Source organism: Cnephaeus nilssonii (genome assembly GCF_951640355.1).
Source record: "Cnephaeus nilssonii genome assembly, chromosome: 4".
Taxonomy (NCBI): Eukaryota; Metazoa; Chordata; class Mammalia; order Chiroptera; family Vespertilionidae; genus Cnephaeus; species Cnephaeus nilssonii.
Window position 1 is genome coordinate 33,886,453 of NC_137075.1, and position 14,685 is coordinate 33,901,137.

At 40.5% G+C, this 14,685-nt stretch overlaps 1 pseudogene and 1 gene segment (V, D, J or C); one reads left to right on the forward strand and one right to left on the reverse strand.

The window, feature by feature from the left end:
• Positions 1-291: 291 nt before the first annotated feature.
• LOC307097656 (T cell receptor alpha variable 26-1-like) lies at positions 292-1,108 on the reverse strand. The segment is given in 2 exons: positions 1,069-1,108; positions 292-665 (listed from the first exon to the last, which is right to left on the reverse strand).
• A 2,663-nt stretch (positions 1,109-3,771) lies between these two features.
• On the forward strand, positions 3,772-7,503 carry LOC307097657 (cold shock domain-containing protein E1-like; annotated as a pseudogene). The gene is made up of 4 exons: positions 3,772-4,979; positions 5,121-5,649; positions 7,144-7,215; positions 7,442-7,503. The product of its transcript is annotated as a cold shock domain-containing protein E1-like (transcript).
• Positions 7,504-14,685: the final 7,182 nt, after the last annotated feature.

Consider the following 14,685-nt stretch of genomic DNA (forward strand, 5'->3'; position numbering starts at 1 on the left):
AGTAAAATTATTTTTATTTTCATCCTATTTTTTTTAGGCTAAAATACTGAAACCAACATTTTATTGACATGCAGAGGAGCCATGACAAATTCTTAATACCTCTTTACTTTATTGCTACGTTAACCTTATAATTCTTAGTTGCCTCATACTTTTCAGCCACATCAACAAATTAGGTGCTTATTCTTTGTCCTCTCCTTACCCTGTCTTTCATGTTTTCCTTATTCATGTTCTCCTATTTCCTTCCCTTCATTTTCCTCCTTTCATATTGCTCTCTGACTCTCCTAGATGGCTCTAGATTTGCTCTGAATAGCTGCTGCCTCCCCCACCTTCTTTTGCCAGGGAGATATTGCACAGGTGCAGCACCATCTGTCCCACTGTGTCTCTCAGAGCACAGTAGTACACAGCAGAGTCCCTCAAGGTAACCCGGGGCAGGATCAAGGTACTGGATTTTCTGTCTTCTGTGATGATGAGGGAGGCCATGCTGTTAGTAACGTTGTTTCGTAAGCCATGAATTATATACTGTGGCCTTTGATTGGGATTTTGCCGATACCAATGTATATAGCCATTTCCACCGATGGTAGAGTGGTTACAAGGCAGGTTCACATCTTTTCCTTCAGCATAATCCATGGAGTTGGGCTGGGTGATCTTAGCATCAATCACAGTTCCTAAAGGGTTAAGAAATTCAAATTAGCATCTATAGATCAAGGACACGACACTCCCATAACTCTTTGGCTCTACCCATACTACAGTGTTTTTATTTATGTCCTTCTAGAATGCAAAAAATCATTATTAGTGTTTGTTATGGAGACCAAAGGTACATGCCAAAAATCAGAGACTCCATAGACTCTATTCCATGGGTTCTTGGCTCAATAAATCCAGAAATTTCTTACAATCTGGATACTGCTAAGGGTTCTTCTGGGATCGTGGTTATGATTTAATCTGTCATCTAGAAGTTTGTTCTCCCTAGACAAATGCATAGATCACTTCTCAACTCCAACTCTAGCATGGGAGAGAACTAGAGAGCAAATAACCCTTCAAGGTCCCTTTTGTTAGTCACAGAACACTTACCCAATGCCAGAAACACAGTTACTCCAGTCAGCAGCCTCATACTTCAAATTGCTTCAAGGAAAGACTGGAATCATGAGCCCAGAGTTCAGTCTTTGTGTCTGAGCTTAGTCTTAAAGAGATTCCAGAGAATAGAAGCAACAGCTACTAGTAAAGACTTACAACTGCAGCTACCACTGTGTTGTTGTCAGGATCTTGTCAGCCAATGACAGAGCAGTTCCTTCTCTAGGTCTTCCTCCCCTGTTTTATCTATGTCCCCAAGAAGAAGGGGAGAATGTCAACCAGACATCCCCAACTCACAGGGTGCCCACTAATATTATTTGTGAGGTTTAAAGTTTGACTCTAGATAAGGAAAATAAATCACAAGGATGTATCTATCCAGGACCTTTCTTCCATAATTTCTTCCTCAATGTACCAAAGAAATTGGCTGATGCTCTAAGGAGCGTGTACAAAGTATCATTTAATCCCAGAAAATTGTACTGAGCTCTGTGCTATAAGAAGATGAAATTTCTATCCACATACCAGAAAATGCATGTGAGATTCAAAAGAAGTCAGTGATGTGTTCAAGGGGACAGGAAAAATTAACAGCATTGAAGCTAAAAGCTAAACCTTTGGGAGCTCAGATTTCCTATAGAGTTTCCTGGAATCATGGTATCTACTATTGACTAGGCAGACACTTTTTAATGCATCTGTTCTTGCTATAGTAACTGATTACATGAATTGTGTTCATCCTCATTCTCCTTGAAGAAATATCCTTAGTCCTCATCTTCTCTATGGCAGGTTATGGGTGCTGTGTATCAGGGATAGTAAGGCAGAAAGAAAAGAGAATAGGAAAAGCAAAAATGGTGGAGGAGGTAGAGATTGTAGAAAGGTTAGCAGAGGAAAGAAAAACAGATATAAAGAATAGGGAAAGTAAGATATAATCAAGGAGGGGAAATGGAGAGAAAGTTATTTATGGAGGTACATGTATAGGACTTAGGCTATTGGTCTAAGGGCCCCTGAACCTTTGACCACACATACTCAATAAGAGATTATAAAGTACAAGTTGTCTGAAGAGGAAGAAAGCATGCCTTTTTCCCCCTGTAAAATGTCAATGGAAAACATTTATCTGCCCTTCTCACAGAAAGAAATGTTTTTTGCAGATAAACCAGCCCCCTCTTGTGACTGAATAAATGAATTGCATAACAAAAACCAGGCCAAAAGTTGGCCAGCAATCTTTTGAAAAGATTCTTTCCTCACATTTGAAGTTGAAAATCTTTGCTGTAATACCTCTGTACTCATTATTATTTTCTGGCCCTATAACACTCCCCCAAAATTTTAATTATACTTATTGCTTTATTTCAGTGATATTTCCATTATGATTCTCAGTTGTTGGCTTCTCTTTAATTTTCTTTTTCTCTCTAATCTTCAAAAGCCCATATTCTTCAATGATTACAAGAAGGTTGGTACAGATTAGGCACTCAAGAATTATTTTCTAAATTTGTAGATGAGTCTTTATTTATTAATTTAGTGAGAGAAGTTATGCTGAGCAGCTCCTTAAATTATTCTAAATATAATCTTTCAATATTATGAAAACCATTTTAAACAAAAGGCTCCAACAGGATAAATATAGTGTTAGAGTTGTGGGAAAAATTCAATAGAAATCAAATTTATCAAACATGGGGTGCGGAATATCAGACTATAAAGACATGGGAATAAATGTCCTAATAATTATACATTATACTTCATTCATTTAACAAGTATTTATTGGGAGCCTATTCTGTGCCAGGTTTTTCTTCACCTCTCTCTCTCTCTTTCACTCACACACACACACACACACACACACACACACACACACGTCAACAATAGCATGCTATTGCTGAAACTATAAGAACAAATGAAACTGAAATTAAGGGCAGTAGTACTTACATCAGGCAAAATAAACTTTCAAAAAAGCCCATAATAGGAAACAAAGAAGAACCCAGAAATTCCACTTCTGAGTGTTATCCAAAGAAACCCTGAACACTGATTCAAAAAGACATATGCATCACTATGTTCATTGCAGCATTATTTACCATAGCCAAGATATGGAGGCAGCCTAAGTGTCCATTGATAGACAAATGGATAAAACAGTGGTACATATAGGCAATGGAATATTATTCGGCCGTTAAAAGAAAGGTAATCTTGCCATTTGCAACAATATGGATGGGCCTAGAGGGTATAATGCTAAATCAAACAGAGAAAGAAAAATGCCACATGATTTCACTTATACATGAAATATAAAGAACAAAGTAAACTCTATGTGCTTGGCGTGCTGCTTCTGGCGTTGCTGGAGAGGGGGCCCTGAGCTGTTGGGCATGAAGTGTAATAGAATAGACTTTACCACCTGAAACTACTGCTTCAAGTTTAGATCAAGCCAGGAACAAACTTTGAAACAACCAACAAGACCAAAGAAGAGTACACAACACTTGATCTGAAATAAGAAGTCTGTGTCTACTCAAAAGCTTTGAACGAGCACTTCCCAGCACTGCTAGTCAGTCATCTTTGTTGTTTTCAGTAATGTACTGTGAGCTTGCCCATTGCAACAGCAGTTGTATTCTTTATTAGCTTTAGGTCATTTTCTCTCACATTTTTTTTAATACTAGCAACTTTCATCCTTTGAAATGTGTTGAAAAAGAAGAATCAGCAATTACTACTGAAAGTGCAATATTTGATTACCACTGAGAGATGAGCTTTGATCCAAATCTCCACAACAATGGACACAATTGGTACCCCAATGATACTTCAGCAGCACTGTGTGAAAGTGGGGTTATTGAAAAACTGATAACCTCTAACGGGCCTATTCAGTCTCCAGAATGTCAAGCTACACTTTTCTTCCACTTTTCATAGTACAATGGAAACCTGCAGGACTTAAAAGTAGGAGATAATGTTGAATTTGAAGTATCATCTGACCAGCAGAAATCCATTGCTGTTAAACTGGTGAAGATAAAAGCAGAAATCCCCCCTGAAGAACGAATGAATGAACAAGAAGTGTTTCATCTGACTTACGATCCTGATGAGGTGGAAGAAAATGTTCAGCTGGAAACTGGAGTTAAAATAAACTTTGTAATTGATCACAATAAACACACTGGTGCTATAAGTGCTCAAAACATGCAGTTGAAAAACAAACAAGCCCGCTGTCAGGGAGTAGTTTGTGCCATGAAGGAGGTGTTTGTCTTTAATGAAAGAGGTGATGTTATAAAAGAAATACTCTTTCACTACAGTGAATTTAAGGGTGACTTAGGAGCTTTACAACTTAGAGATGATGTGGAACTCATAGCAAGGACAGTGATGGTAAAGAAGTTGAAATAGATATCAGATTATTGCCTCAAGGAACAGTCATTTTTGAAGATATTGGCATTGAACATTTTGAAGGAACTGTAACCAACGTTATCCCAAAAGCACTCAGGAAAAAAACAGAATGACCCATTGACAGGACACATTGAAGTTGACTTTATGATTCCTAAAGAACTTCCCTTTGTAAACAAAGATACAAAATCCAAGGTGACCCTGTTGGAAGGTGACCATGCTAAGCTTAATATTTCAACAGACCTAAGTGACAAATTAGAATGAGCAACCAACATAGAACTTCTATCAAGTACATCTTGGTTCACTGATGAAGCCAGAAAAATGGGTGTAATTGCTATCATACAGGAATGTTTATGGTTTCATCAAATGTATGGATTCGTCATCAAGTGCTCCTATGTTCTTCCACTATAGTGAAATTATTCATGGGAACTAGATGCATGTTGCAGAGGAAGTCGAGTTTACTATACTTCCTAATATGCTCTCTGCCTTAAGAAATCATGCTGTTAGGATTAAAAAGTATCCCAAGGTCACAGTTTTATTCCACTTCTATTCAGATCATAGTTTTCTGGGCACTGTAGAAAAAAAAAGTCATTTTTTTAAATCCTAAAATCACTAACTCAAATAAAGGCAAAAAAAAAAAAAAAAGAGGCTAAGGATGTTTTTTATGATGATTGTGGAATGAAATTGACTATTACTTTCAAGCCACTGATCTACTTCTCCTCAAATAGGAAATAAGGCTGAAAGGCTCGTTGGCTATATAGCAACTCTGAAGGATAATTTTGAATTTATTGAAACAGCGAATCACTGTAAGAAAATCTTTTTTTCCCATTACAGTGAGTTCTCTGGTGATGTCAATAGCCTGGAACTGGGAGACATGATGGAGTACAGGTTGCCCAAAGGCAAAGGCAGCAAAGTCAACAAGTGCAGAAAAAGTCAACAAAACACTCCCAGTGAATGGCATTACTGAAGAAGCTGATCCTATCATGTACTCTGATAAAGTCATTAACCCCTTGAGGAGTGTTGATCCAACACAGACTGAATACCAAGAAATAACTGAGATCATGGAGGAAAGGAATATGAAAGGTAAGGTCTATCCATTTGGCATAGTTGGAATGGCCAACAAAGGGAATTGCTTGCAGTGTGTCCTAGGCCAAAATGCACAGACTATGGCCTACAACATCACACCACTGAATAGGGCCACTGTGGAGTGTATGAGAGATAAGTTTGGCTTCATCCTATCTAATAATAGACAAATATGCAAATTGACCATACCTCCGACACACCCACAAGCCACGCCCACAAGCCACGCCCATAAGCCACGCCCACAATCCAATCAGAGCGAGTATGCAAATTAACCCAAACCAAGATGGCTACAGCCACAGAGAGCAAGGTTCCTTTGGTAACAGAGGAAGCCAAGCTTTCCGCCTGCCCTTGCCAGGCCTAAGCCTCCACTCAAGCTACAAAGTTTCAATTATAGAAGGTAAACAAATTCAAACAAATGGCGGCAGAATGGAGCTTGAGAGAGCAGGCCAGGGTTGCCGCCGGCAACAGGGGAAGCAAAGCTTTCCACACACCCTGGCCGGGCCCACCCGCTTAAGGGAAGAAAGTTTCAATTATAACCCCAACAAAAATGGCTGTGGGCCTCGGAGGGAGCCCCAGGCTTGGCTCTGCTCCAGGCTACAAAGTTTCAATTGTAGAAGGAAAATAAATTCCAGATACCAGGGCCTCCGCTTGCATTGCTAGGGGGCGTGGCCCGCCTGCAAACCACCACAGGCCCCTCGCTCAGGCCGCCCCACACCCCAAGGGAACCCCACCCTGATCAGGAACACCCTTCAGGGCAAACCAGCTGGCCCCCACCCCTGTACCAGGCCTCTATCCTATCTAATAAAAGAGTACTATGCAGATTGATCATCACTGCAACACACAATATTGCTGCCCCCATGTGGTCAAAGATCCTTCCCCCATGTGGATACAAGATGGCCACCACAAGATGGCCAGCAGGAGAGGGCAGTTGGGAGGCACCCGGCCTGCAAGGGAGGGCAGTTGGAGGTGATCAACCCTGCAGGAGAGGGCAGTTAGGGGTAACCAGGCCGGCAGAGGAGGGAAGTTGGGGGCAAACAGGCTGGCAGCAGAGTGGTTAGGGGGTGATCAGGCTGGCAGGCAGAAGCAGTTAGGGGCAATCAGGAAGGCAGGCAGGCAAGAAGTTGGGAGCCAGCAGTCCTGGATTGTGAGAGGGATGTCCGACTGGCCGTTTAGGCCCAATCCCTGGGATCGGGCCTAAACGGCCAGTCGGACATCCCTTGAGGGGTCCCAGATTGGAGAAGGTACAGGCTGGGCTGAGGGACAACCCCCCTCCGTGCACGAATTTCGTGCACCGGGCCTCTAGTTTAATAATAAAAGAACAAACATTGTGTTTCTCACACTCACAACTATAAACCTACTTTTGTTCACTCCTGTATTAATAAATTCTACTTGCTAATATTTTGTTAAGAAAGTTGTGTCCCTATTCATGAGGGAAATTTCTCTGTAGTTTTTTTCCTCCTCCCCCTCCCTTTTTTTGTATGGTCTTTGATTTTGCTATCAAGGTAATACTAACTTCATAAACTGAGTTAGAAATTATTTATTTTTTTTATTTTCTGGAAGCAATTGTGTAGAATTCAAGTGAGCTCTTCAAATCTTTGGTAGACTTCTCCAATAAAAACTATTTGAGCCTAGAGATTTTTTTAAATTAAGATTTTCATTTCTTCATAGACATTGTGACTTCAGCTTGCTTTGACTCCAAAGAGAAACAGGGAGGAGCTGCTCCTGGAGCCCCACAGCAAGGTTTGGGGACAGGCAGTCTGGGTGGCTGTGATGTGCAGGGAGCTGTCCTTTCTAGTCTCTCCAAACCGAGCTGTCAGTCTTTCCTGCTTCTTTCCTAGTTTTCTCCACCTTTCACTAACATTACCAAGAAAACATGATTCCCTCCAGGGCTTTGCTTATACCACTATAAGTGGTTCGAAGTGCTTGAGAAACTGCAGTATGTGGTGAAGTTCTCTCCTTCTTGTAGGAGCAGGAATTGAGGAATTTGCTTTATCTCTTGTCCATTCACTTCAGTCAGAAAAACAATAGAAGGCTTCAGAGAAAGTCTGGTCAGATCTCTATTCTCTGAGCTACAATAGTCTCTCTCATCCTTCTCTATTTTTCTTATTCTTTTTTCCCTCCCCAACCCCTTCTATCTCCCTTCTTTTTTGTGGTTCTGTTTTGTTTTGTTTTATAAATTCTTTGCTCTCAATCAGAAAATCTCATTCCTGCAAATGCATGCAGGTAATATTCCACAATGTTGAATTCTCTGGAAGCAATCAGAGAAATCTCAAACTCACGTGATATGTGCATCCATAAGATCAACACTGGTACTATGAGTAGCATCTTCCTTTTCTTCCTCTTCGGAAAGAATTGCCGAATCTGATTACTCCTATGTGGATTTCCATTGAACTACTAGCTGCTTCCAGACCCAAAGAAATGTGATCTATCAGTGCTTTTTGGGAAAAAAGGGGAAAGGAGTGACTGCAGTTTGAGACAGCCAATCAAACTTAGCACCGTTTTACTCACCCACCTTCAGACTGAGGTCAATGTTTGCAGATGTTGCTTCCCTGTGACTGTACTAAAAATGGCCAATTTATAAACCTTTCTTTATAACTGCTTTCTAATTGAAGGGATATGTTTATCAGGGTTTAGAAAGAGTTTACTAATTCTGATATTGTTTAGGGGGAGTATGATTTGCCTTTAAAAGTTGATTCTGAGTCCTGGTCAGGTGGGGTCAGTTGGTTGGAGCATTGTCCCATACAACAAAAGGTTGCAGGTTATTCCTTGTCAGGGCACATACCTAGGTTGTAGGTTTGATCTCTCTCTTTCCAAACAAACAAACAAACACACACACAAACAAACTAGTGGATTCTGTGATTTACAACACCAGAAGAAAATAAAAAGTTTCACTTGTCATTTCCAGTTTCATCCAGAATCATGTAATGTGTGTTTGTGTATCTACTAATGGAACATACTAGGTCACAGACATTTTTTAAAATGTGGAAAAGACTCATTATTTATTGTTAGACCACTCATGATCTCAAAATGGAAGATAAGGAGTACCTATTTTTCTTGTCACACAAATTACCCTGGTTGTAAATTATCTAATTTAGAGCTCATCTATACTGTCCAACTCTTACTTTTCCACATATCAGGGATTTGTTTTACAAACATCAATATGATTTGAAAACAAAAATCTTATCTATCAGATATAAATTTCTCTAAGAAGTCTTCCTTAAAGCAAAATTCTTGAGTAGAATAGCTTTCTAGGGCTCCACAGAATTCCAGTCTCATTTGTCACCATGGATTATAAGAGTGACAATATGTACCTTAAGGGCATGAACTCTATCATCCTCAAGAACTGTGCTGGCCCAGCCAGCATGACTCAGTGGTTGAGTGTTGACCTCTGAACCAGGAGGTCATGGTTCAATTCCAGGTCAGGGCACATGTCCGGATTGTGGGCTCAATCCCCAGTACGGGATTTGCAGGAGGCAGCTGATCAATGATGCTCTCTCATCATTGATGTTTCTATTTCTCTCTCCCTCTCCTTTTCTCTCTGAAATCAATAAATATATATTTCTCTTGAAATATGGTCTTAAACTCCTGTTCTGGCATGGAAGACGTGGTGGCAATCCTTAGATGCAATGAGAGCCACGGGCCTCCATGACAGCAGGTGATTGATTACTCATGTTGGGGCCCTACAATAAACAGGGAGACGTATGTTTTTCTTTTTCACTATGCTTTTTATTTTTTGCTCATTTTCTCATTCCATCTGACTAAAGAAATAAGGGGCTATTTACAAAGGCATGCCTGTAATAAAAAAAATTAACAAATTATTTTAAATTTCAGATCAACTTGAGAACCCAAAGAAACTGAGAATTTCAGTCTATATGTTCTTGATTATGAATGACTTTATAAAGGTATAGGTATTTTTTGTAAGGATTCTATACTCCATATTTACATTTTCCCATGTTTGCAATAGTAGATTTTCCAAGTTATATGCCACTCTATCCAATAATTGGTTACATGTGTGGGAAGAGCTTTATCCCTCACATTCTAAGGCAAGCAAGGGCCCAAGGAAGATGGAGTCGTGGGCCAGTTTCAAGTAGCATTCTGTATGGAAGTGTTGTATAAATGTAATCCATTTTTTATGTTCTATTGTAACTGCAGAACCAGCTCAAAATAGTCCTATCCTGTTTGACAAGATATTGAGTTGTTTTTCAGAAACAACAGACCCAAACCGCAAGTCATGCAGCCAACACATGTGCAGAGGAGAGAAATTTGACCTCCAGTTACACCTGGAATCAGTCTCATACCCCCACTCACTCACACACAGAACCAAAGCACCAGGACACAACTGGGACTTAAACACTGGAACCCTTTCAGAAGCAGAGGGTATATTGTTTAGGAAGATCTGGCATTGACACCCCTTTACTATAAATGGCCAATTTCCAAGGTCCTCCAATTAAAACTTGCCACATCAGCACTTCCAAATACCTGTTCCCCCTATCTCTTAAAAACCAGCAAGATGGATTTGAGGCACCATTAGGTCTCCCATCTTCTCATTTGGCACCTTCTCAATCAATAAACCTTTTCTTATTCCAAACTCTGATGTTTTGAGTTTTGCCTTTCGAAGTGTCAGGCACACAAACTGGGGTTTTGGTTGCACTATGACATGAAAAGGGCTGTGAAGCATTGTGTTTCAGCAATGCACAAATTAGTCAAACTCTGTCCTTGCTTTTTTTCCTGTGCCTTTTGTTTCTACCTATTCAGTTAGCCAGTAATAAGATCATATTGAAAATACTAGAGGCCCAGTGCACACAAAATGATGCGCAGTTTGGGTCCCTAGGCCCACTACATGAAGCTCCCCACCCCAGGATGCTCCATGATGCTCTCGGCCCTTCAACTGCTCCGTGAGACTCCCCCCACCCCACCATGCTCCAGGACCCAGGACTGACTTCCACCATGGGTGGCCGGGACCCATGACAGCAGTTCAGCCCACTCACCAGTCCCTGCCCACTAGAGCCTGCTGCATGCACAGCCCGTTTGGTCGTCCCTCTGGTCATTTTGGACGTGACAGACCCTGGCTCTTTATATATATATAGATTAGTGGTAGGTCACCTAAGGAGAAACACACGAGGCCAGAATGGTGAGGGATTATGAATTTATTTGATCATCCACACACCAGGTGGCTGAACCCCAGATGGCTCCAGCACCCAATGACAGGAGTTAGCAGTTTTTAAAGGACTTTTGGCAGGCTTTTTCTGGATGGAGAATTCTCTGTGCAGGTCTGGAGGGGAGAAATAATGGAATGTGGTCTCAGCAAGTAAAGTGTGGTCTCAGCAAAAGAGAATGTCCATAGTGAAATGGCTTGAAAAGTCAGTTCCTGAGGGAGGGGATTCTATTCAATTGCTCGATCAAACCTAACAATTAGAAATTCTTCTATTGATCTTCATTCCAATAATGATGGGACTGATTTGGGAAGTTGATCAGCAGCAGGAACAGTGATGGCTCTTCTTTTGTTCTGTTTCATTTCACCAACACTGGTGTACAGTGAACCATAGGTTCTGCTCACTCAGGCCTGTGCTATACTCTTCCAATTCTACACACATTCAAGTAACATAGATTTAATCATTCCCAGTCTGACAATCAAACAGATTCAATATCACCTTGTGAATGAATTTTTAATTAAAAAAAATTTTCCATGTGTATGTCTCTTAAATGAGTGGCCCTGAAATAAACGAGGGGCCCTACAACTTGTTTTTTGAAATACGCATTATTTTTTTTCTCAATATGTGATGACCATAATGAGATTTCTGAGAGAGAGAGAGAGAGAGAGAGAGAGAGAGAGATGACATGAGATGGGTAAGTAGTTATTAATGTAAGTGTCAGGGGAAGCTGAAACTCAAGCTATTATATGAAGAGGCCCAGAAGGGAGTTAAATCATGTTGATAAAACCCAGGAAGGCTCCAGAATTAGAAGCTTCAGTACCAGCGGGGTATGATACTCATAGATGGTTTGGAAGCCTACAAAATGAGCACAGCACCAGATACTTGACCTGCCTCCTATACCTGGAAATTACAAACAAAGAAACTTAGGCCATAGAGTTCAATTACCTATTCAGTAGCACAATCACAGTACCAACTGGAGAATAGATCAAGTTTAGTGGTGAACTTCCCCTACCAATACTGTTTTCAGTATCACAGGTGATTTTTTTTAAATGTAATTAACCACATGTAAGAAGAAGTGAAATACAGATGCTCATGTAGGGAGAAGGTTGAAGTTACCTAAACTAAAATCCCCAATGAGTTAAACAAGGTGGCGTTGCCTATTCTGGTATGAAACATGTAGGTTTCCATGTCAGGTGTTTGATAAGAGAGTTCCATTTCTGCTTGTAAAGAAATATAATAGAAGGACTAGCTTTTAGGAAGTAGCAGCAATGTGGGGTAAATATCACACTAGTTTAACCAGATTGTTTTAGATAGATTGATAAATCATTTAATTCATTTAGAATCATGCCAAAAGTAAAGGCAAAGGATTCATCTCAATGGTATAGCTAATATATTGGGGGAGGGGGGTCGAGGTTAGCAGTGTTTAGTAACAGTCCAATTAGTTGAAGGAGCTACAATGACTAGAATGTTTGTTGACCTATGCTTGCATTTCCCCTGATTATTGAAAACACTGTAATTCATTGAATTTGCCTTTTTCATCCCACACATGGCTCTTCATCAACACTGGTACCAGAGTAGCACCAGACCCGGGTTTGAGTATGGGCTGCAGGTGCCTTAAAAGCACTGTGCCAAATGCACAGAGGTATGTGGCTGAGTCTTCGGGCTGGGATCCTTTGATGTACAAGTAGCTGTAACCCTCTGTAGTATTAAGAGTAGCTGTAACTCGACCTTTCTTCTTTACATCCCCATTTGCACTAATTACAAGCAGGATCGTGGGGCTTTTTGCAGGTTCCCTCCTGTACCAGTGTAAAGCATAAAAAGAGCTGGTAGGGAAGCGACAGGTGAAGTTGGTGCTCTTTCCTTCCTGAACATGCAGTGACTGAGGACTCTGTTCCACATTCAGTTCGCTGCTCACTGCTGTTCAGAAAGAAAGACAAGGTGAGTCATAGAAACTGGTCTCTCTATAGAGTTTTTCATTTTCTTCACATAGTCTCAAATAAAACCTAGAGGTGTCTGTCTGCATCGTCCTCCCTCCCCTTCACCAACCCAGAGGGTTAGGAATGTCTTCAGCAACCCAAGGACTTACGGACAAGATGAAGCCATAGGATTAACAACAAGGCTGGCAAAAGATGATTCTCCATTTATTCTGCCCAAGCACCCTCAGCAAAGTGACGTCCTGCAGCCTAGATCTGTGGGACATTCTGCCTCAGAAAGCAGGATTCTGCATTTGTTTGCTGGACCAATCAGAGACAAGCTCTTGTAAACGTACTAGAAACACACCAACCAATTCTGCCCCCCTAGATTCAGCTTCCTGTGGTTCAAAAGGAAGGATCAAACACTGCTTTCTTTGCTTTTTTAACATTTTTTAAACCAAATATCAAGTTTTTATTTTTTTAAATTTATCTTTATTGTTTAAAGCATTACAGATGTCCTCCTTTTTCTCCTATTGAAACCCTCCACCCACACCTGCCCCTCCCAAGCCTTCACCAGACTATTGTCTGTATCCATTGGTTATGCATATATGCATATAAGTTTCCCAGTTTATCACTCCCCACCCACCCCTTTACCCCCACCTTCCCTTTGAAATTCATCAGTGTGTTCCATGCTTTTATGTCTCTGAATGTATTTTGTTCATCAGTTTATTTTCTTCATTAGATTCTATATATGAGTAAGGTCATGTGATACTTATCCTTCTCTGACTGGCTTATTTAGCTTAGCATAATATTCTCCAGGTCCATCCATGCTGTTGCAAATGATAAGAGTTCCTTTTTTTTTTTTTTTTTTTTTATACAGTGGCATAGTATTCCATTGTGCAGATGTACCTCAGTTTTTTATCCACTCATCTGCCGATGGGCACTTTGGCTGTTTCCAAATCTTAGCTATTGTAAATTGTGCTGCTATGAACATAGGGGTGCATACATTATTTCTGACTGGTGTTTCTGGTTTCTTAGGATATATTCCTAGAAGTGGGATCACTGGGTCAAATGGGAGTTCTATTTTTAATTTTTTGAGGAAACTCCACACTGTTTTCCACAGTGCAACACTGGCTTTCTTGAGGCCAACTTCATAAACATTGACAAAATCTCCCATGAGTTCACAACACAAAGAGAGTTGGTCATTTTTCAGAAGTGGGCTGCCCAATCATGAACTGCTATTAAGTTGAGAGAGAGTTGCAGGTGGAATGGCAATCTGGAAGGAAAAGCCCTTTGATTAGAAATCTTTTATGTGAATTTGCAAAAAGTATTTTTTAATTTTAAATCCCCTCAGATTATAAATGTGCACACATACTATGTACTAAACAATTTTTTGCTTTATGTACATTATACAAAATAATGCAATTTACAATAAGAAAATGAAAGCTCAAGGAGATTAAGCGATTAATTCAAAGTCAATTATCTAGTAGGTGGCATAGTAAGAATTAGAATATATATCGATCTGGCTCTGGAGTCTATGATGTTTGGAATATGCCATGTGATACTCACTAAATGTTTTAATCTTAAAGAAGATATGTTCTGAAAAAAGGAGGGTGAGTCTATTTTGGGATTTTTCTTCTTAATAGCCAAAAAAAGAGGGGGTGGAATTACCTGAATATTCATGAGCTGGTGAATAGATAAACAAAATTGGGTAACTATTTGGCAATAAAAAAGAGTTAAATACTAATAAATGTTACAATATAGATGAATCTCAAAAACATTATGTTAAGAAACGCTAGACACAAGAGATAACATATTAAATGATTCCATTTATATGAAACTAGAGGCCTGGTGCATGAAATTTGTGCATGAGAGGAGGGGGTCCCCTCAGCCCAGCTTCCACCCTCTCCAATCCGGGACCCCTTGGGGTATGTCCAACAGCCGGTTTTGGCCCAATCCCTGGGATCGGGCTGAAACTGGCAGTCGGACATCCCTCTCAGAATCTGGGACCTCTGGCTCCTAACTGTTCATCTGCCTGCCTGCCTGATCGCCCCTAACTGCCCCCCCCCTGCCAGCCTGATCACCCCTAACTGCCCCCCTTGCTGACCAGGTTGCCCCCAATTGCCCCCCTCTGCCAGCCTGGT